Genomic DNA, 21,634 nt, shown 5'->3' on the forward strand with positions numbered 1-21,634 from the left:
TACGGCCGTGCTGTATCATCCTTCGAATCCACCTCAGAGTCTGACCGTGGTCTTTTTTGAAGCTTTGAGTCAGGACAGCATGGTAGCGTTTTCATTTAATTTCAACTCAAGAGCTGTGGTTGTACACGCGTTCGGTCGGCTAGCATCGGGCTAGCGGGCGACTTGAATGAAGTATGCGCACTTGTCTTGCAAAACACAGATCTATAGGAGTTCTGGATTTAGCGTGCGCAAGGGGATGTGATGAGCGCAGGACATCCATACTATATGCAAGTCGGTGGATGAGCGGCACTCGCCGGAACCGCTTTTGGGGATCAAAACATGAATTGTCAAGCGTGCCAGAAGGCTGATAGTACGTTCTTTGCACGTTGAGAAGTGCCTGAACGCTCAAGGGAAATTTTTAGAAGTGCCGCAGCTCTGTACTGGTGCGTTCCGGCCCACTTAAAACACTGGCTAAAAGAGCCATTTAAGTTGGAACAACTTTGGTATCTTAATGGGCATCTGTCAGACATGCATGCCTTTAGTTCCTGATTATAAAACAGCCACAAGAAGTCACACATTTCAGCCGCCGTCCCAAGTACAAATACCTTGAAATAAGGCCACGTATTGCCCGATACAGTATTTTGTTGAACAACTTTTTCAACTAATTTTATCAAAATTGTTTGTCTTGAAATTTTGAATTGACCCAACCTTTTTTTTTCTCATTTTTTTTTCTCACAGTGTTGGAGATGAAGTGCAGACTCCATGAGTGAAAATACATGCACATTTACTTAGTGCATTTGCAGTTCCTACACAGGTGGTTGGAGTGCTACTCTTGGAAGTTGAGGTAAACTTCAGATAAGTCGCCACTTGACTAAAGGCCACACCCCTTACAGGACTACAGGACACAGTAATTACACTTAATATAATCCATTTATTTATTTATTGGGATGTTTCATACTTCTTTTTTCAGATGATTACCAGTACTCAACTCTTGAGTTCTGGTAATCATTACCGATACCAATTACCAATACTACTAGTAATTTTGATACATAAAATATCCCCCCTAAAAATGGCCAATCATTTTAAACAGAGGCTCATATGCTAATATAGCACTTTTCCTTTAAAATTGCATGAAATTAATGGCAGTTCTCTTTTCTTCTAATTTCTAGTCCTGATCATAAAACTTCCACTAGAGTGTGACTGTTACTTGTATGGGCCACGCAACGTGATTACAGATACCTTGAAATAAGACCGGGTATTGGCCTGATACCGATACCTGGTAGCGGTACTCGCCCATCTCTATTTATTTACATAATACATTGCTATAAATTTGGTTTTGATAGGGCTGGAATAGATTCATGGCATTTCAAACCATTTTAATGGGTAAAATCATTGTACTGCTTTTAAATGTTCTCGTATTTTCCAAAGTGCTTCTGGATTTTCTCTCTCTCACGCTTTCCTGTTCCTGAAGCATCCCTGCCATTCCCAGCCCTGCAGTGTGACGCTTCCCCCAAGCAGAAGCTCACACTTGAAGTGTTTTCATGTCAGACCAGCAGCGAATTTGAGCCCTCAGGGAGGGAGGCAGCGTTGTGATGGGGGTGGGGGGCGGGTTCGGGGGGGGGGCACTCGGCAGCTCCCCCGAAGAGGCCGAGAAATCTATACAGCAGATGTATGACGTTATATGGTCAAACTGGCAAACACAAAAGGTGTAAAAACAAAAGTGGCTGAATTAACCGAGAGGCTTTCAGCGGCGTGTTTTGAAAACAGCCCAGCTGAGCGCTCGCATGCATCTCCTCCCTCGCAGCTCTCTTTTCTCTCTCTCGCCGTCTGATTCTCCCGGCCACCCCCTCTGAGACGAAACGCTTGAAAAAGAAAAGAATGGACACCATTTTTGCTAATTAGCTGAAGACTTAACAGGCGCGGCGTTAGGCAGACTGGAGCTTTTTTTTCTTTTTCTTTTTTCATCCACGGGCTGTCGAGCGCCGTGTGAAGTGGAGGCCGGGCGGCTAAAAGCAGAAGAAAGGCGAAGGGGAGGACGCACAAAATGCCTCCGTGAAGATGTTGAACAGGCCTCCAGTGGGGGTTGAACTCAGAATGAGGGGAGGTGCCACAGGGGCTAATTATTAGTATTTAACATTTGAGCGCAAAGAAGCCTTAAATTGGAAGTGTAAACGGCTCTGGAGGCCACCGCCATCCTTAGACGTGCCCGTTGCTTTAGTCAAGTCAGCAGCTTTATTTATCCAATTCACTTTTTGTCTTTACAGTAAATCCCTGTTTTTCACATGGGGCGGGGGAATACATTTTAGACGCACCCACAAAAGGTGAAATTCCGTGACCATATATAAAACCCTCCCACACACTTTAAAACCTTTTAAACTGATTAAAACATGCTTTTAAGCACAAACTAAATCTAATTGTCAATACTGTACTTATTGTAGTGTTGATACAAAACAACATTTTTGAATATTTATATAGGGTGGGAGCCGAGAGTGTTCCAATATATCTAGAAATTACACATACAAAATATTTCTCTAATATATGATGGTTTAGGGCTGCCACCATATATTTATTTATTTTTTTGATTATTAGTAAAAGCGATGTAAGGTAAAAACAAAAGACTGCTTCTCAAGAAACTGAAGTGACCTTCATTGTTTTAGTTGGGTATTTTACCATCATATCTTTTTTTGTTTGTTGTTTTTTTACTTTTACAGTCACAGATGACTTTTTATAGTTATTTTGTGTTCATTGCATAAAGCTAACATCAGTTAGCAAATGTTTGCTAACCACAGTTAGGCTAGTTAAACAAACCTATTCAAAAAAAATGGTTACATCACAACATGTTAAGATGGACCAGAAGGTTTTTCTTACAGTATAATAAACCCTGATTGATATTAAATGATAAATTATTGACTGTTAAAGGGAACAAAACCATTTTATAGCTAAAATTGCACAGAATAGCTACTAGCAATGACCCAATTATTGTATCATACCTGTAAATGAGTGTGTGTGTGTGTGTGTGTGTTTTTTTTATTTACTTTTGCACTCATTTAGGTCTTTATATAGTTATTTTGTGTTCATTACAGATAGCTAAGTTAGCAAAGGTTTGCTAACCACAGTTAGGTTAGTTAGTTAGTTAGTTAACAAACCTATTTTAAAATTGGTTACATCATAAGGTGTTAAGCTGGACCAATAGGTTTTTCTTTTTATATAATGAACACTGTTTGATATTAAATGAAACAAATATTGACAGTTAAAAAAAAAGGAAGGCCAGAAAGGAGCAGGTGCAGATAGTTGAACAAACCAATCTTCGCAGCTACAAACGCAAGCTAATCCCTCATCTTTAGTATCAGGTGTGTTGGTAGGCGAAAACATGTAAAAAACCTGCAGGACTCCGGACCTCGAGGACCGGAATTGGTGAACCCTGTTTTAGTTAATATCACCTTTTATTTTTCTATTAGTTAGCCACTAAAGAGAGATTGTTCCTCTATGTGTGTCAGTATTGCTCCTTGTGTGTAACAATAAAATCAATTCAACTTTATATGTGTCTAATTTCCATCATTATACTTAAAAAAAGCAGGCTAAGTTCACACAGGCATGCCCCATTGACCTACATTCATTATGTCTACAGGACAAATGAATATAGAGTTTTTAAGGTTGAGTTCTGAGAAACGTCTAAGTTCCCTTAAAGGGTAAACAAACTAAATAAACTTTGATGACCCAAGAGAATATACTACTGCTAAAATTGTACCGTATTTAACATTTCCCAGTGAACTTTGGACAATAACACTAAAAATATCACATTTTAAAAACATTTGCAACATTTGTTTGTGTGTTTGGTGGCACCCCCAAATTTTAATAGATTTCCTCAAAATGTTGTTAGTCATTTTTGGGATAATTGGACTAAAATGCAAATTCATATTCTCACATAAAAAAATCCCATTCAAATTTGATGCACCCTAATGTACATGCATGTGCCTTTTAAGAGGAATCGCCCAGTGGGGTGCACTCTAAAAACAGTTGGGTCAAAAATAACCCAACTATGGGTCAAAAATGGACCGATCCTCTACTTGGGTCTATTTGACCCAACTTTGAGTCTTTTGAGATCTTTTAGTGTTAAACTCATAAACATTGGTCAGATTCTTAGGTCAAAAAATTGGGCCTTTTTTTATAAAACAACCCAGAAAGTTGGGTCAAATTGACCCATAAAATGGATCGGTCCATCTTTGATCCATAATTGGGTTACTTTTGACCCAACTGTTTTTAGAGTGTGGCGTATGTGTGTAAGTGTGAGCTGTGGTTGACAGCAGCTTTTTGCGTGAGTTTGATTATTGTTTAATCTGGCTTTTAAACAAGCAAGTAAAATGAAATATGGAACAAAATGAAATTAAACACTGCATATTACATCTCAAACTGGTAATGAAGTCAATGTGAACAGCTCTAAAACTGGGGCAAAAAAATGTGCATGCAGCTAATCCATGTGATCGCAATAGGTATTTTGGCCGAATGAACAATACCGAGCTCTATAAATAAAAAAACCCTGATCTGAACGATACTAAATGGGGATATATATTGTCATATGGATATTAAATTAGCTGTCTCATGATGTTTTTGTCCATATCGCACACTAAATATTCCCTTGTGTTTTCAAACAATTGTGTTGCATTTGGGGCCTGGAATGGATTAATGACATTTCACTTCATTTTAATGGGAGGAATTGATTTGATGTATGACTTACAAGTCAAGCTCCCACTGTATTGTGGAAGATAAGATGTAGAAAGATAAGTGGTAAATGAAAGAAACACATAAAACTTCGGCGCACACAAAAAAAGATGACTGCACCCATGAAGGGTAAAGGGAGAGACGGAAAGCCCAAACATGTACAGGGGTTATAAATTAGGAGCTGTCAGTATTACAATGTATATTAATAGTCACACCTCTTTTTAATGAGTTTGGCATTGGCAGCTGTGAGGAAATACAAGCCATCACAGCACCCCCCGATGAGAGAAGCTCTAATAAATCTCAGAGAGCAAGGCTCACCATAAATATGTATCGCATAAGGCATCTGTTTTACATTCTGCATATAAATCAGCCCCGCTGCTGAATAGCAATGAATCAGACGCCCGACGCTTGATTTGATAACAAATCGACGGCGAACTTGGGAGGGGAGAATTTAAAGCCCCCTAACAGGAGCTGCTGAGTGCTGGGGTCACTTAAGAGACATATTGGCTGCGTCTTATCTTTTACAACTTATCTTTTTGTACATTCCCACAGAAAGTAAGGAGGACACAGCTATACACTGGCAGTCATCTCCCCCGTTTGATGACATTCTGACTCCAACCAACTTAAAACTGTTGGATGTGATGTTATAAAAGGTCTCTGATCTGCTTTTTCATTGAATCCAGCTCAGAATCACAAACGGTCGGTCGATTCTGGGCTGAAATTGGCGTGCTTCAGGGCCCTGTATCGCAAACCCTGCAGTTTATACTATACTAGTGTTTTGGAATCAGTAATAGCACCTCCCTATACGTGAAATTTAAAATGTATTGATCAGGCGCTAACACAAGTGGAAAAAAGGTGGCAGAAATGTCTCTTCTCTCTCTAAAGATCAGAATTGCTTTGATTTCTGTACATTTACTTGTTATACTTAATGTCAAATCAATATTTTTCTATCAATATTTGAATACCATCAATATTAAAAAAAAAAATGCATTTAAATGTATTTAATCTGGTCCTGCCTGCCCAAAAACATCACAATTTTCAATTCAATGTATCACTGTGCGTATTTGCGTCAAATGCGTATTTTTCTTACATCAGGAGTTGGGTAACTTTTTATTCTGTGTGTTTTTAATTTAGTATTTTATGCTAATAGTTTTTATTTTGTTTTAAAAATTTTTCGATTAGTTTTTTTAGCACAATTTTATTAGTTTATATTAATTTTATTTTGTTTAAAATTCTTTGCTTCAGTTTTTTAAATTAGTTTTAATATTAGTTTAAAAAAAATGATATGGTGTATTTGTTGAGTGTACAAAAATGGTCACTACTATGTCCTTAAGTAAACTACAATTGTCAAACATTCATTTGACCTTCTTTCTTCTACATCAACATAAATACTTAAAATAAACCCCTCCAACTCATGTATGATATTTATTGACAAAAATACAAACTAAGGACGTTGTCACTATAATTATAACATTAACCCCGGGATAACTCCCACATAGCCGCTAAAAAAAGGCTATTAGGTTAGCCTAACCATTCACCCACACGCTAACTCCCAAATAGCTGCTAATTTGCAAGCTAACTGTTAGCTCGTGGGCTAACTGTACACCCACACGCTAATCTTGGGATAACTCCCAAATAACCGCTAAAAAAACGCCTGCGGCTAACGTTAACATTAGCTAGTTTTTTAAATGTAAGATCTACTTTCACTTAATTTTAGTTTTTTTTTTAAAAACATTTTTGTTTTATTTTATTTAATTAACAGAAAAATGTTTTAGTTTTTTTTTAGTTTTAATTATTTCTTTAGTTGATGTTAGCTTAGTCATTAGTTTTGTTAACGAGAACATAGTTCTATAGTTGTTACCTACAGAAGCTACTTGCAAGTGTTTTCCTTTCGTATTTGTACATTCGTATTTGACTGTCTTGTTACGTAAACGGCTGAAAGTGCATCAGCGATCGTGGCTCTCCTTGCCTACTGTAGGAGTAGTTTTGTTGGCTGCAACTCCTCACGTAGCATCTCTCTGTGAACATGTAAACGAGCTGTCGAAAAAGCGGCTAAAAATAAGCCTCCCAGCCTGCTTTCCATGTTTCTGGAGACTTATTACTTGACGCTAAAATCTACCCCCTGTTTTGCAAACTGAACGCTTTTACTGCGAAACAGCGGCATTACCCGCTGAGTAGTAATTTAACTTGGCTTCGACGCAGTGTAAAGAGAGTCGACGTTTAGTAAGCGAGGCTGTTATCAATGAGATATCTCTGCTGGATACCTTGTTTCCCGCCCAATTGATGTGTTTACATGGGAGGCCAATGTGAGAATAATGGCTATGAGGATTTAAATAAATAATTAAATGAAAATAATGCTTTTTTTCCCCCCCAGATACTCTGGCTTCTTCCCACATTACAAAAAAAAAAAAAGTATGTTACTTTCAGTGATGACTCTAAATTGTCCATACGTGTGAATATGAGGGGATGACCAATTCGGGGGTGTACCCAACCTCTCCCCCAAAGTCAGATGGGAGAGGCTCTAATAATAATACTACATTCAGGTGGACAGGAAAATAGATTTTTATTGTTTTTCTCATTATTCTTTTCTCTAAACAGTTTGTTGAGTCTGATAACCCAAAAAAGCTACTTACTACTATAATCCAAATTTTTTAACTGAGCACTGATAAGATTAGATCAGTGCTTCTCAATTTTTTGCTACACCGCCCAGGAAGTAGAACATATCTCCCCCCCCCCATTTTTTTTCCCCCCACACTTATAAAGTGTGTCATTTGTCCATACAATTTTTTTGTTAGTACACCTTCCACATTCTTCGACGAGTGTGCCACTGCCACCTACTGTAGTGGATGTGCAACTACACTTCATTTGAGTACAGGAAAAAAAAAACATATTTCCTGAGATCGCACATGCCCCCACTGATTTCAGCGATGCTAGAAAAAGAAGAAAAAGATTTAAAGTGGGCTATCATTCTTGATCGTTGATATTTTGACAAAAGCATGTCACTCTGGGAACTGTTTTAAATTGTGAAATAAAATGGCGTTACATGTCTCCTGTAACATAACAAAATTTACAAAACCAAATTGAAATATTTGGCAAACTTAGAGAGATATTTATTCTTAGCTGACTTTAGAGGCCCCACTGTATATGGTTTATGCGCTTGAGTAGGTGTAGTGACCTAAGCATATTCCTATTGGGAAAAAGGGGCAAAATATATTCTCAATGATCCTGGCTGATTTGCAAACGGAGCAAAACAATCAAGAGTAGGAGAATCCAAATGGGAGGCCTCCATACAAATATACAAATGATATTGTAATAGCAGCTGGGCTCCAACATCTGTCTGGGAAATCAAATATCCAGGGAGCAGATGTTCACATATAAGCAGTGGCGTTATTTTTTTGTACTTCACATTGCCCTTGGCTGCTGAGGCGGTGCTAAAAATAAAATAATAATAATAATAATGGTGTTGAACGCGGTCTAAACTAGTCTTTCGGCTGGACACTAACATGCCCGTCCTTTATTTGTAATATGCTGGCAATGTTAAAAATGAAGTCATACGTGTATTAAGAGATGATAACTAAACAACGGAAAGTTAGCGGAGAATAGCTAACATGACCAGTGTTACTTAGCATTAGCATACAGTATGCTGGAATGTTCAATTTAGTTGCCAATAGTGTTTAGATCTGGACTTTTATTTTGGTAGCTACATCCTACCATCAGACTAGAGAACGGGCTACCTCCAAAGACGGGAACCAAAAGGAAGAATCAGAAGCCAGTTGCAAGTTACATCTTGCGAGCGTGTTGTTCTCCCCTGTTGTTCGGAACAAGCAGATGGTGTTCAGTGAGATTCTACAGTCTTTCCTCGCTGCGGGGCTTGGAAAGAGATGGAGAGAGAACGCCTGGCGATATGAGCTAAGGCGGCTCAGTGTGATCTTTTGACACAATTAGCTTCCTATATTCAATATTTACTGTTTGATTTTTGCCGTAGAATGTGGCAAAATATCTTTGTGTAGTTTGAAATACATCGACAATGGACGTGTATTGTCGCCCTCTGCAGTCCATTTCAGAAGTGTTCAGTATTTACAATGTTCTTCTACATTTATATATTTATTTAAAAAAAAAAATTGGCAAAGATTTTTGCATAGCCTTAGGTTTCAAACCATACTTGGCAACGCTGACCTCCAAGGTCATTTTGAAAACCTTTTTTTGGTACCACGAAGGAATTTATACATATACGGGTGCGTCTCATAACAGTACATGCATGTGGTGGGAAATTCAATTTATTTTAAAAGTTGTTGCATTTTTCATGATTATTACTTACATCTATTGACACAATACACAAGTCGAGTCACTTGGATACCAAGTCCCAAGTCAAGTCAAGTCATTCCCAAGTTTTTGACAAACAAGTTGCAAGACCATGTCTGGTGACCCGAACGTAAGTCCTAGGATCAGTGGGACACACAAACCCGTCCACCATCTACGGTGATGACTCGGGGACGAGGATTTGAAGTCCATTATTTACAAAATGTTACTAATCAGTACGGGATTGGCTCCTAACCCCGCAAATAGCACCGGTTTACTACTTTCCCAAGATCTAGCATGTACTGCATTTGCCTTAGTGTGCTGATTTATCATCTGAGGTTAGCGGTGCATTAAAATGTTTATGCTAATGAAATCACAAGGCTTATTTTATGTATAAGTCAAGACAATTGTGTACTTTTCAGTGAGTTGAAATTGAATTCAAATTGATTTGGCACATCAAGATTTATGCTTTCTGTTGACTAAAGAATAACTAAAGAAATGGCCCGTGACAAATAAGGGAAATTACAGAGGTGGTTTGTTCTGAAAAATGTTCTTTACCGTTGGCTTCACACATGCGAAAACGCTCCGCAGCAGCATGTTCTGCGAGGCTCGTCTGTTGCACGGCGGGAGTATTTGGGGATGATTAATTGCTCTGTCGTGTCAATGGTGCGCACCAAACAGCGGGATCCTCTGCATATGTAAATAGGAGCGGTCCCGGCGCAGCAATCGAGAGCAGGATTAACACCAGCGAGCCTCAGCATTGGGACCCTATTCACCAATCTTTTCTATTAGCGCTGACATCCCAGTCATGTTTGGCGAGACAAAACATCCCTTTCCTTTCTCCTGATGCACGCGCATACATCTTGTCATGAGAAGCCTACATCCTCCCTCAGACAACACATTCATCTTGTACGCTATTTGGCTAATAAAGGACGCATTGTCCTCAGCATGAGGTGACACAGGTGCAAATAAATAATCACGACATTTTTAATACATCTTTGTATCAAAGCTAATGTGTAAAGTTCAAACACTAGAGCTAATAGCTGTGAATAATCATTTGATTGCAGCAGTTTGACCTGTAAGTAATTTTCACTTTTCCTGAATAAACACCATGCCTCAAATAAACGTGTACGAGTCAAACGGTGCCCTCCGTGCTAATGGACACCACGCCTAATGTAGCTGCAGCTTTCGTCGGCTATGTGAAGAAATAAACTCCACACCTCAAATAGACGCGTCGGAGTCAAATAATGGCCTCAGCTTTAATAAACACCACACCTCACACACACACACACACACACACACTCGCACGCACGCACGCACACAGGCACATACAGATACTCACCCACATAGAAAAAAAAGGAAAAAAAAAAAGAAGAGCAATGATGATGACATGAACACTGAGTTCTCCAGAAAAAAATAAAAAAATAAAATAAATAAATAAATAAAAATAAACACCACACGTCAAATAGTCATTGTTTTCATCGTTGACGTGGAATAAATGTGGACTATTTTCTCAAATAGTGAAATGGACGGGTATGCATAAAGCTTATATACTGTATCTAATTTCTGTAAATAATCATATGCAGACCTCATTCCTCCTTTAGTGTTTGAGTATGTAATTCCTCAAATAGTGACCTGTGCTGTATTAGACACAAAGTCTCAGTTAGTCTCTGCTTTGGTCATTGTCATCTACATCCATGTGAACAAATGAGTATCATACATCACATAGTGTGCATTTCCTCACATAATGGCTCTGATTTAGACGTAGAGTAATCTTCACTTTCTTCATCCACTTTCCAATGAATAAAAAAATATCAGGCATCTACTGTATAGCCACAATAAATGTAGCGTATTTCCTCAAATAGTGAACTCAACTCTAATAGACACCATTCTTCAAGTAATCTCCACTTTCTGTAACCACATCATCAAATAAACATCAAGTAGACATGTATGACCGTAACACAGTGTAATTCCTCAAGTAGTGGCCTCTACGCTAAATGCCTCAAGTAATCGCTATTTCCATTGTGAACAAAAACAGTGGCCTCCGCTGAGTAAAAAACATGTATTCTGTTGTTCATTTTTGTCATTAACAAAAAAAACACCACACCTCAAAAAGGCATGTCTAATATGTAAAGATCAGTAACCGTAAATAATCATTTGTTTAGGGAAGTCCACCATGCCTCAAGTAATCTCTACCAAATAAATGCCACACCTCAAATACACTTATGACTCAAATTTAAGTATTTCCACCAATAGAGGTGTCTGCTCCAAGCAACTGTTGTTGCAAAATAATAAATACCCAACCTCAAACAGACATTAATTGAGGTCTGGCCTCCACTCTAATGGACACCAGACCCCAATTAATCTCCGCTTTTGTCATAATGAAATGAATGTCTCATACCAACACCTTATTTTCAAAGAACCTGGGGGGGAATCAGGTGACACCACCAGATGACTTACCACAAATAAACAATACTTGCAGAACAGGTACGTCATCGTTAAAGATTAAGTTTACAAACGAGTTTGAAGAGAAATTCAAGAGACTGAAAAAAAACAATGTGATCTCACCATGCAATGCAGAATAATATAAGCTATGTTTATTGTAATACGTATTGTATATTTTATATTATATATCTTATAAAACCACAAGCAGCAAGTGATAAAGGCTTTTCTAAATGAAGATGAATCCAACCCTTTCCTTTAGACGCGTCTCATCCCGTAACTCTGTGAGGCTTTTTATGGGTGAACTCGCAGCCTGCTGGCAGGTAAAGGATTTACGGGCGCTCCATTATTAGGGGGACGGCACGGAAAGAGGAGCAAATCGCTATGGTTTTCCGAGGATGTTACGACCCCATCCTAGATTACGCCTCGTGACAGGTTTGTCATCGCTGTGTGCTGATGTTCCGTATAGAGTGCTCGGATGTTATTAGCGTCATTGCTCCTAATGTGTCTGCTTCCCACCGCGAGGACGACAGGTCATATATTGTGCGCATCAGTGGAGGAAAAGCTGCGAGATGGAGATTATTGGATTGGGTTAAAAAGGAATTTTACATTTAAGTCATTTATGTTCAGATGCTGCTTTTGACAGCACCTGCCACAGTCTATCACTAACTCACCATAATGAAGCAATAAAGTCATTACAGTAAATATTGACGAAAAATAAGGATGGACCGATTATCGGCCAGGCCGATATTCAGCAAATCGACGAATATCGGCCATCTGACGTATGATAATTGATCAATTTAAAACTGTGTTAAGTGTCAGGGAACTATTTATAAATTTTTTCTGTTAATTTTATAAGAGATGCTACTTATGCTGGGAACGCTCTGCACCTTCTATTTTTGTTTGAAATGAAAACAAGATAAGTGAAAATTTTACATTTGAGATATTTTGAAATTTTGGAAAACTTTTATTTATTAGGGATGCTTGATATCACTTTTCCCCACCAGACAGATACCAGTACGAATACTCGACTCATGAGTTCACCGATACTGATACCAAGTATCTGTACCACTAGTACTTTTATTACATAAAATTGCCCCCCTAAAAAAAAAAATTATGACACATAATTTTAAATAAAGACCCATCTATAAATACAGCATTTTTCCTTCAAATTGGATCCAATGAATGGCGATTTTCTATTCTTCTAATTCCAATTTCCTGATCATAAAATGACCACAAGAGGGCTTGCTCATCCTGGTATCGATCACCACTGCAGACACCTGCCGATACCTTGACAAAAGGATGGATATCGGCCCGATACCAATACCTGATAATCGGTACTCGCACATCCCTATTATTTACTGTAGAAAACAATAGGCATCTATTTACTTGTTTGGACTTTTCATTTAAGTTTTTAAGGCAGGCTGATGAACCTGGGAGCTCCCTGAACTTTTTGTTAGAAATTTTAAAAACAAATGTGTCTATTGTTTAAGATTTTAAAAACATTAAATTAAAATTAAAATTAAAATTAAAATTAAAATTAAAATTAAAATTAAAATTAAAATTAAAATTATTTAAAAAAAATCTATTTTGTGCAAATCTGAAAAGTTGTTATTGGCCTCCTACTGTATCAGCCCTGAAAAAAAAAAAGAAAACATATCGGTCTATCTATAATAAAAATACTTGTAGGACATGCATATAAAATATTTAAATGAGCTGGAGGTGTTTTCTATTTATGCCTAACTGATAAGTGAACTACATAGTTCACAATATAAAACCCCTATAAAGTGATTAGAAAGAGGAAGACATACAGATTCAAAGCACAGCCATAAAATAGTTGTTGTTTTAACTATATTTTCTTTGGTCTTAAGAATTTACTTTACGTGCCCATTAAAAACAAATGTTGCACTACTTATTAGAACTCATCAGTCAAAACTGCAGATTTTGCTATTTGGATTTCAACCTCTGTCAATCAGTTCCAACAGAGAGCAACAAAATTCCCCCGAGACGAAAAAGTGCTGACACCGCCAGTGTTGACAGGTACACCAATTTAGGAAATTCCCATTTTCTCTGGGACCGGCAAGCCACGCAGTCCGACGGAACGTTTGTATATTTTGCTTGGGATGGAGAGGGGAGTCGAATGGAGTGAATATTGCTGAAAGAGCGTCGCTCGCATTCAGACGCACACAAAAGGTGGAAATGAAATGACTTCCTTTTCTCGGGAAAACACAGGAGCTCTTGACAGAATAATAGCAGCTGGGTAGATGAACAAGGTCCTGCACCGCCGCCTCTGAAACAACGGAAACGCTTGTGCCGCCTGCTTGCTTTATTAAATGTGAAGGGACACACTCCCCAAAACAAACACCGCGTCCTGAACATTTGACTTCATCAGTGGCAGGATATTGTAGCTAAAGGTTAGTCCGTTTTGCAATTTTACTATCATTGTGATGACTGACCCATTGATGTTTACTCCACAAAACGCCATTAGCAGCCCTCAGCTTACGACGGTCCGCAAATACGACAGTTTGAGGTTATGTACGCGGTTCTTCTTTTAAATTCATATAGCATCGTAAGTTGGGTGTGTTAGCAACACCTCCTTAGACTAGACTAAGTGCAATTTCTGGAGAAATTGCATGGGAATACTGAAAGCTGAAGATTTGAATGCATGTGGAATGCTTATGAAGTAAATTGAAAGATAAATTATTAAATTAGGACCTCTTGGGTATTGGACAATGCGCTTTATCAACTGCGGAAAGTGATACTTTGAAAAAGTTCAATGTCAGTCCCATTGAAAATGAATGTCTGGTCGGTGCTGGATTTCACTTTCCTTTCTTTTCTTTGGTCCTTCCTCGGGTCTCCTGACAGCCTCACAACTCTGGCTGGGAGTGTTCGCTTTAGGTGAACGGTATGGGATTTTTTAATAGGTTTGAGGTGAACTAATGAATACACACTCACACGTAAGCACACATGCACGCGCACATACACATACTCACCCACATACAAAATAAATAAAAATATAAATAATTTATTTTTTTTAAAAAATAAAAAGGAGAGCGCAATTATGATGACATGTCAAATCTGTAAAATTACCGAATGAACAATACTGAGCTCTCCAGAAAAAATAAAAAATAAAAATATATATATAAAAAAAATAAAAATAAATAAAAATAAAAAATGAATGGGCAAAAGTTGATATTTAACGGTAAATTCTGCAAATACTGTAAGTAATGCGGAATCAGACAATATATATCCCGGAAGGCGTGAATTTTTGAAGCAAGTTGAAATTTGAAATCGGAAGTATTATGTGTAAATTGTTACACGGCAAAAAAATTGTGCATAATAAAAATCACAATAACATATGTGGGAACATTCCCACAATGAAAGGAGAGCACACTGTAAAAAAAAAAAAAATGTTTGCCCTATGATTGACTGACCAATCTAAGGGCGTGGCAGCTACCTGTCACCCAAAAGCCAGATGGGATAGGCTGCCGTCCCCCCGCCATCCTTAATGACAAGCACAATGGAACATGAATGGATGGATCTCCTCATAGTGTCTATCGGACATGTTTTGAATTTTCATGGGTATCAATCTGCACACTGTTAATGATGTAGGACATTAAACAACCTCATTTGAGTACCCGGACCGCTCCCGTTTTTTAAAAGCTCCGTCCAATCAAGCAAATGATTCCTCTTGTGCAATATGATAATGACTGTGTGTGTCTTCAAGAGGACAGGGGAGGGCCTCCATAGATTATATTAGCGCCGTAAAAGATAATTACCATATGTCTGCGCATCCTGTAAACTGATGCGCTTGATGTTTGTATCGAGGATTATTAAAGTGTCTTTACTTAATTACTTCAGACTCCGCTTGAGTGCGGTTCGGGTCGGTCGTTTTTCAAGCTACGCAATGTGGAAACACTTTGAGGTATACTATTTGTTTATGAATAACAATAATAATAATAATAATAATGCATAGGGGAAGCTCAAAATCATCAAACTTTGACGCCATTTTACGGCAACATTTGATTGTGTACGTACACAAAAAAAAAACCATTCACAATTTAGTGTCGCTCCTCTGTTTAGGATACATGCTCCTTTTTTTTTCCGGAAAAAAAAAGGATACATGCTCCTGATAGAGGTTCATGTGTGCAAACTTCATCAGAGTTCACCAAAGTACAAATCCTGGAATCCACCAGTTCCCTTCCTCTTCATTTCCCGGTATGGGTCCTTGAGTCACTTTCATCCGTTTTGTTATGAAAGATCTGCCAACCAAATTCTGTATCTGATGTCCCAAGTTAATTTATTTTAAAACTATTTCTAGGTAGAGTTTTTGGAAGAGTTGAATCATGAAAAATTGCAAGGACAAAAGACCTCCATGTTGTCAAGCCCTAGAATTTGCTCAAAATGGCCGCTTCAAAGCAAAATGGCCGACTTCCTGTTCAATTTTATGCATGGTTCCAAGAAACTTTTTCGTTTTCTGTTTTGAGAGATTTTCCACCCAATTTTGTGTATTTCTATGCAAGTAAATTGTGCTGAGGGATTTTGGAAATATTGAGAATGAATATAAAAATGTTTGCGACCTCTTTTTTTCCTGATACCGCTAGGACTTTTGATATATAAATATATAATATACATTTCATTTGACACAATGACCAAAAAATGTGAACAAAAACCTTTCTTTCTGACTCTTGCTGACAACTTTCCTTTTTTTTTCTCCCAATAATTAAAGCTATCATTACATTCAAACGCAACAGAACAATTTTGTAAGTAAATTGCTGTGTTGCATTTTTACCTGACATGTTTGCCATCCCCGAGTGTGAGAACTCATTGTGTGCCAACCTGCGTACGTAATAATTCCATTATTCAAAGCCAGCATACTCCTTTTCTTTCCTTCATCATTGTAAGCGTCGCTGATGTTGATACTTGACCTGCGCAGGTTATCATTTGTGTACACCTGAGCCCCGCCCTCCCACCCCTCCCCCGTGAATCAATTGTCTGCTAATCTCTCACTCTCGCTTTTCAATTGTGAGAAAATGTAACCAGCGCGAGGGCAGCCCCCTTAACGGCTTGACCCGGTGTGCTTTTTTTTTTCCCTCTCTCACACAAACAAAAGGCATATGAGGGAATTTGAAAAGTGGCGTGATGATAATAAGTGTTGAGAACTCTTCATGGTGCCACTGCTCAGACTAGAGGATGATGTATGCGCCATTCATAGTTTAATCAGCTCAAATATTTGCTTTTATTCATGACAACAGTAGTGTACCATTTTGATTCTGGTCATTAATTATAATTGAGTCCAATGACAAACAAGTAAATGTAAATTTTTTTCAGAGGGTACTATAATAGTACATAATACAGTGTGTAAAGGAGTACTTACTGTAACTTTTTGCACAGTATAAATTCCCGTTAAACAAATTAAAAATTGACAACATAACTTATTATTAACATTTTATGCCGTTGGTTCACTAGTGCTCAATAAATATGAACCCAGTAAGAGGTTGAAGTCAGAAGACTCGGTTTCGTTAGTGTAGTCTACAGCTCAAAGCAAACATGGTGAAGCAGCATTTAGCCGTTATGCTGCTTACAAATGGAATAAGTTGCCAACAGAACTGAAGTTAGCCCAATGTGTAAATGCTTTTAAAACCAGATTTAAAAAATATAATTCCCCCCCATACTTGTGATTTTTATTTTTTTTATTTTTTACAGGATTCCTATAATGATTTTTTCCAAAATCATGTTTTTGGACTGTACATTCTTTTAGTACTTTTAGCTAACTACGTTTTATTTTTCTGCATATCTTTTAAATGTCTTTAAAAAAAAAATCATAATGTTTTTTTTTTTTTTATTCTGTTGCCTTTAAATGTTATATTTTGCCTTTAAATGTCGTTTTGTAAGTGTGAAGCACATTGGGTTGCACTATAAAAATAAAGCTGCTTTGCTTAAAGCACCCCAGAATTCTAAAAAATAATAATTAAAAAAAATGCACCAGAAGCCAATTTTATTTACCGGTACATAAATGCAACAGTAAATTGCAATGGCAGGGGGAAAAAATATTACATATGAATGGAGGAATGTGTGGTGAGCATTGGATGCTTTGATACAGAATATTAATCACTTGCTTTATTTCTCTCAATGTTGGTATTTTTTCCTGATAAAATTCATGATGAAATTTCCTCCTGTTTATAATGGGAAGATTACCTTCCACATCTTCCCTTATCTTCCTACAGAAAACTGTAGACTGAATACAAGGACATACGCTGCATGTATAAATATAGTAGGCAGCTATTAAACGGTCAAGTCATTGACGTTGACATAAGCCCTTGTAATGAAACTAAATAGGAAACTGCAAAATTGTCAACTTATCTTATTTGCGCTCTTGTTCCGTGTTTTGAAGCGCTCATTTAGCCCTCAAAGGCACATAATTAGCTGGCTTCGGGACCTTTGGCTCAGTGAGCGCCTGCCTGAAGTGATTGGCGTCATGGCCATGAAAGCCAATGTTTTAGCTTCATATAAATCTCCTCCTTCTTTACCTAAGGGTGAATGTAGGGATGGCAATGTTGTTATATTCTTACATGGCCTTTCATTTATAACATCCATGGTATTTTAATAGCTAATGATATGTTTTGATGTTCATGGAATGACGGTGGAGTACAGTATATGTTGACATATGTCACCCAGGGGGGGGGAGATGTTTTGTATCTACAGACTATTTTCAGTCATAACATTAGATAGTTATTAATAATAATTTTAATGATGCATACACAACCTTGACATGAACAACCTTAACATGGCCACAATCATGTAGAGCATACAAAAAAACTAAACAAAACAAATATATTTTTTTAATTTGTGATTTAAGACTTTACCATTCATATTCTCAAGGAGTGGTGGAATTCTAAGCTCCAACCATGACTCAAATCAATAGTTTTCAAACCATATTACCAATTACTACTTTCCTATTATTATTATGATTATTTGTTGGCAAATACTTTTGCAAAAAAAAATCCCTTTTTTTTTCCTTTTCTTCTTTGAGAGAGCTCAGTATTCATTTGGTAATCTTACCGATTCAACATGTCATCATCATGGCTCTCACTCTTTATTTTCTGTGTACGTGAGAATGTGCTCATTAATTCACCTGAAACCTATTAAAAATCCCATACCCTTCACCTAAAGCAAATACATTAGAATCCGGCTAGAGTCGTGAAGTTGTCAGGAGACCAGAGGAAGGATCAAAGAAAAGAAAGATGAAACAAAGTGCAATCCAGCACCGACCAGACACCACCTACTACCCAAAGGGTTACAAACCAGAATCTTTCACCAAACCCCAGAAACATCTAAATTGAGAACCCCCACCAAAGAGGGGAGCCGTTGACCCCGGCCAGGACAGGGCAAGCACAACCCCCAAGGACCCCCCACGCTAACAGTTTTAATGGTCGTTAACCTTTTTTTTTTTTGCATGTTCAAAATGTCTTTTTGCAAAGAAAAGCTGTTTGCGACCATTGAAACTAAACCTTGAACAAACCCTAACAAAAAAAATCAACATTCGCTACTTTCGCAAGCATTCAAGCTAGCTTAGTGAGATATGAGCTTTAGCCGCTAATTAGATGTCACTACTGTCAATAGCGCTCCGGACCATTTTTATTTTATTTTTTGCATCATCTTAAGAAGTTTACCATTATGCTACTATTTTGGCACCATCTTGGGGCATTATTGAAAGCACACAAAAAACTTGAATAGTTGAGTTTTTCAGCCATTTTTTTTGTTTGACGAAAGAAGAATCTCAACTAAGCAGGGGTTAACGGAATTTTTTCCCTAATTTCTCATTAATTTTCCAAAGAAATGTAGTTAAATGCCTATCTCTACTGATAGCTAATGAAAAAGGCTAGATATTTTTTTTTTGCGGCATTTGCGGCAGATTTACCCTTCCTCACTCGTCCCGATTTTTTTTCTCTGCCTGCACTCACAGAGACAAATCCCCAAGCCCTGCCCGCTGCTTTTATTAAATTCGCCTCAATAAAAAAAGCTCAGACAGGATTTATTAGGTGCTCAGCGCGACCGTTTAGTATTTCCCTGCGTTATTAACTGAAAATCAATAGAAAGCAAAGAAAATGGAAGTCATACAAGTGTTGTCGCCTTTATATTATGTCGGCTGTCGGCTCAGATTCATGGTAGGCGGACTTTCTGCTTACATTGCAGGAGCTCAAGTGGAAGTTATTCATTAGAGGAAGCCGGCGGTCAGATACATTCTCGGTGGCACCTTCTGGCACATCCGTCTTGGTGAGGCTGGAATGGAGTGAGAAAGGATGCCGATGTGGCCTGATAGAGATGTCACACGCAACACGCAGCCCGCCCGATTTATGATTATTTTGTTCTTAAGACCTTTTTTAACACCATTATGAGGCCTGTACCCTTGGAAAATAAACTGTAATAGCATTACGCTTAACCCTCTCTCCCCGCTATAAAAGCTATCAGTCATTATTGGGCGGTGCCATTCATTCCCTTAACTTCTGCCTTTGTCACCCCGGTGGCGATGACAAGGCTTTAATCTTGATCTTAAACAGAAGGGCTGTTACCTGCTAATTCAATATACTTAGTATGACGCATACAAGGCTAAAAGGCTTCATTCCGCACCTTACCAGCAATATTAATGGTTCAATGTAACCCATTATGTAGGTTATTAAAAATATATGAATAACAGCCTGCATAATGCTGTGAGTTTTCATAAGAGGCTATTCACTACTGCTACAAACTATGGCGACATTTATGCTAGTTTCATTAGCCCATCTATAGCGCTTTGAATCACGTGTTAGCTTTAAGCTAGCATACTTTTGTAAATTCAGTTTTGGTGAATACATAATATGCAGTTCAGTTTTTTTATGTTGAGTTCAGGCTTAATGGTTAATCTTGATTTTCAACAGAGGTGCATTACCTGATAATTCATTATACTGTACTCAGTAAGAGTAATAAACTTGAATCTGTATCTTACCATTAATGTTCAGGGGTCCATCTGAGCCACTCTGTATTAAATCATCAAAAAATAAACTCACCTGAGTAGTCTAAAAGTTTAAACAAAAACTGAATGCAATCATCAAAATAAATTAAATCCAACTTTTTAAAGAAATCAAAATGTTCAAATGGGTCAGTCTGACCCACAACCCAGCAGGAGGGTTAAAATAAGGCTGTTACGTGCTAATTTAATTCTTTATAATTAAAATACTCTCTAAAACACAAAGCCTTAAGTTATTATGCAATTCAACATGTCTCCAATGTCCAATTTATATTCACTTGTTTCTTACCAACAATGTTCACGGGTCAATGTGACCCGCTATGTTGAATCATCTAAAAAATATAACAAATTCCATTTTTAAAGAAATTAAAAAAATCAAGAACAGAAAAAGTTCAATCCAATTTTTGACTCTATTTTATAACGGGGCGATTTGACCCGAAACATGACCTCAGGGTTAATATAAAATATATTCACTAAGCCTGCAAGGCAATTCCATCACAGGAAAAAGTGGCTTTGTTCACATATTGGACCTTTTGGAAAAATGTGGGAATAAAGAGCTGCCCCAAATCCCCCCCCCCCCCCCCCGTGTTAATTTAATTACTCTTAGGGACCTCCATGACAGTAATGTAAATATTCCATCACGAGAACCCCAGATACAGCCAGTAATTACTTTAGGCTTTCCTTCACATCTCTCCTCACTACTTCTTTTTTTTTTTATTACCCAAAAGCTTTTTAACATTAGCACTCTCTTCCTGACAAATTAAATGAAATTTCATTAGCCCGGCCGTCCTAATGGCATGAAACTATCAGCTGTTGTACGCCCGGCTCGCTCTTCGCACTGGGCCGGCCCCGGCAGATTAATCAAATAGTCAGCTTGGGAGTCAAACTGAGGCGAGGCGCGGATCGATCCCCGTGTCCGTGTTTGTCTTAAGCTCGGAGAGGTAAAGTCTTCCGTATTGATCTGAATATCTTCAACATGTGCAGTCTATCACAAAACAATTATTACGATGCTGTGCGCTTAATTGGAGGAGAAAGGAGATTTGTGAATGCGGTTCGTTTTCCCAAAACGTCTACCAGCATGTCTTACCTTACTGTGATGTTGTTTTGGTAGCCCAAAAATGTTAATGGGTCAAATTGACAATTGTAAATAAATAGGGTTAGGGTTATTTTTTATTTTTTATTGATGAA

The 21,634-nt window shown here is 37.8% G+C and overlaps 1 long non-coding RNA gene across 1 annotated transcript in view; it reads left to right on the forward strand.

Moving 5' to 3' along the window:
• LOC144054108 (uncharacterized) overlaps window positions 1-21,634 on the forward strand; it is a 113,392-nt gene that overhangs the window by 61,293 nt on the left and 30,465 nt on the right. The window contains exon 3 of the long non-coding RNA XR_013294602.1: window positions 718-823. This is a non-coding gene — a long non-coding RNA (uncharacterized LOC144054108). The remainder of the gene's footprint in view (window positions 1-717; window positions 824-21,634) is intronic.

Source organism: Vanacampus margaritifer, chromosome 6 (assembly GCF_051991255.1).
Source record: "Vanacampus margaritifer isolate UIUO_Vmar chromosome 6, RoL_Vmar_1.0, whole genome shotgun sequence".
Taxonomy (NCBI): domain Eukaryota; kingdom Metazoa; phylum Chordata; class Actinopteri; order Syngnathiformes; family Syngnathidae; genus Vanacampus; species Vanacampus margaritifer.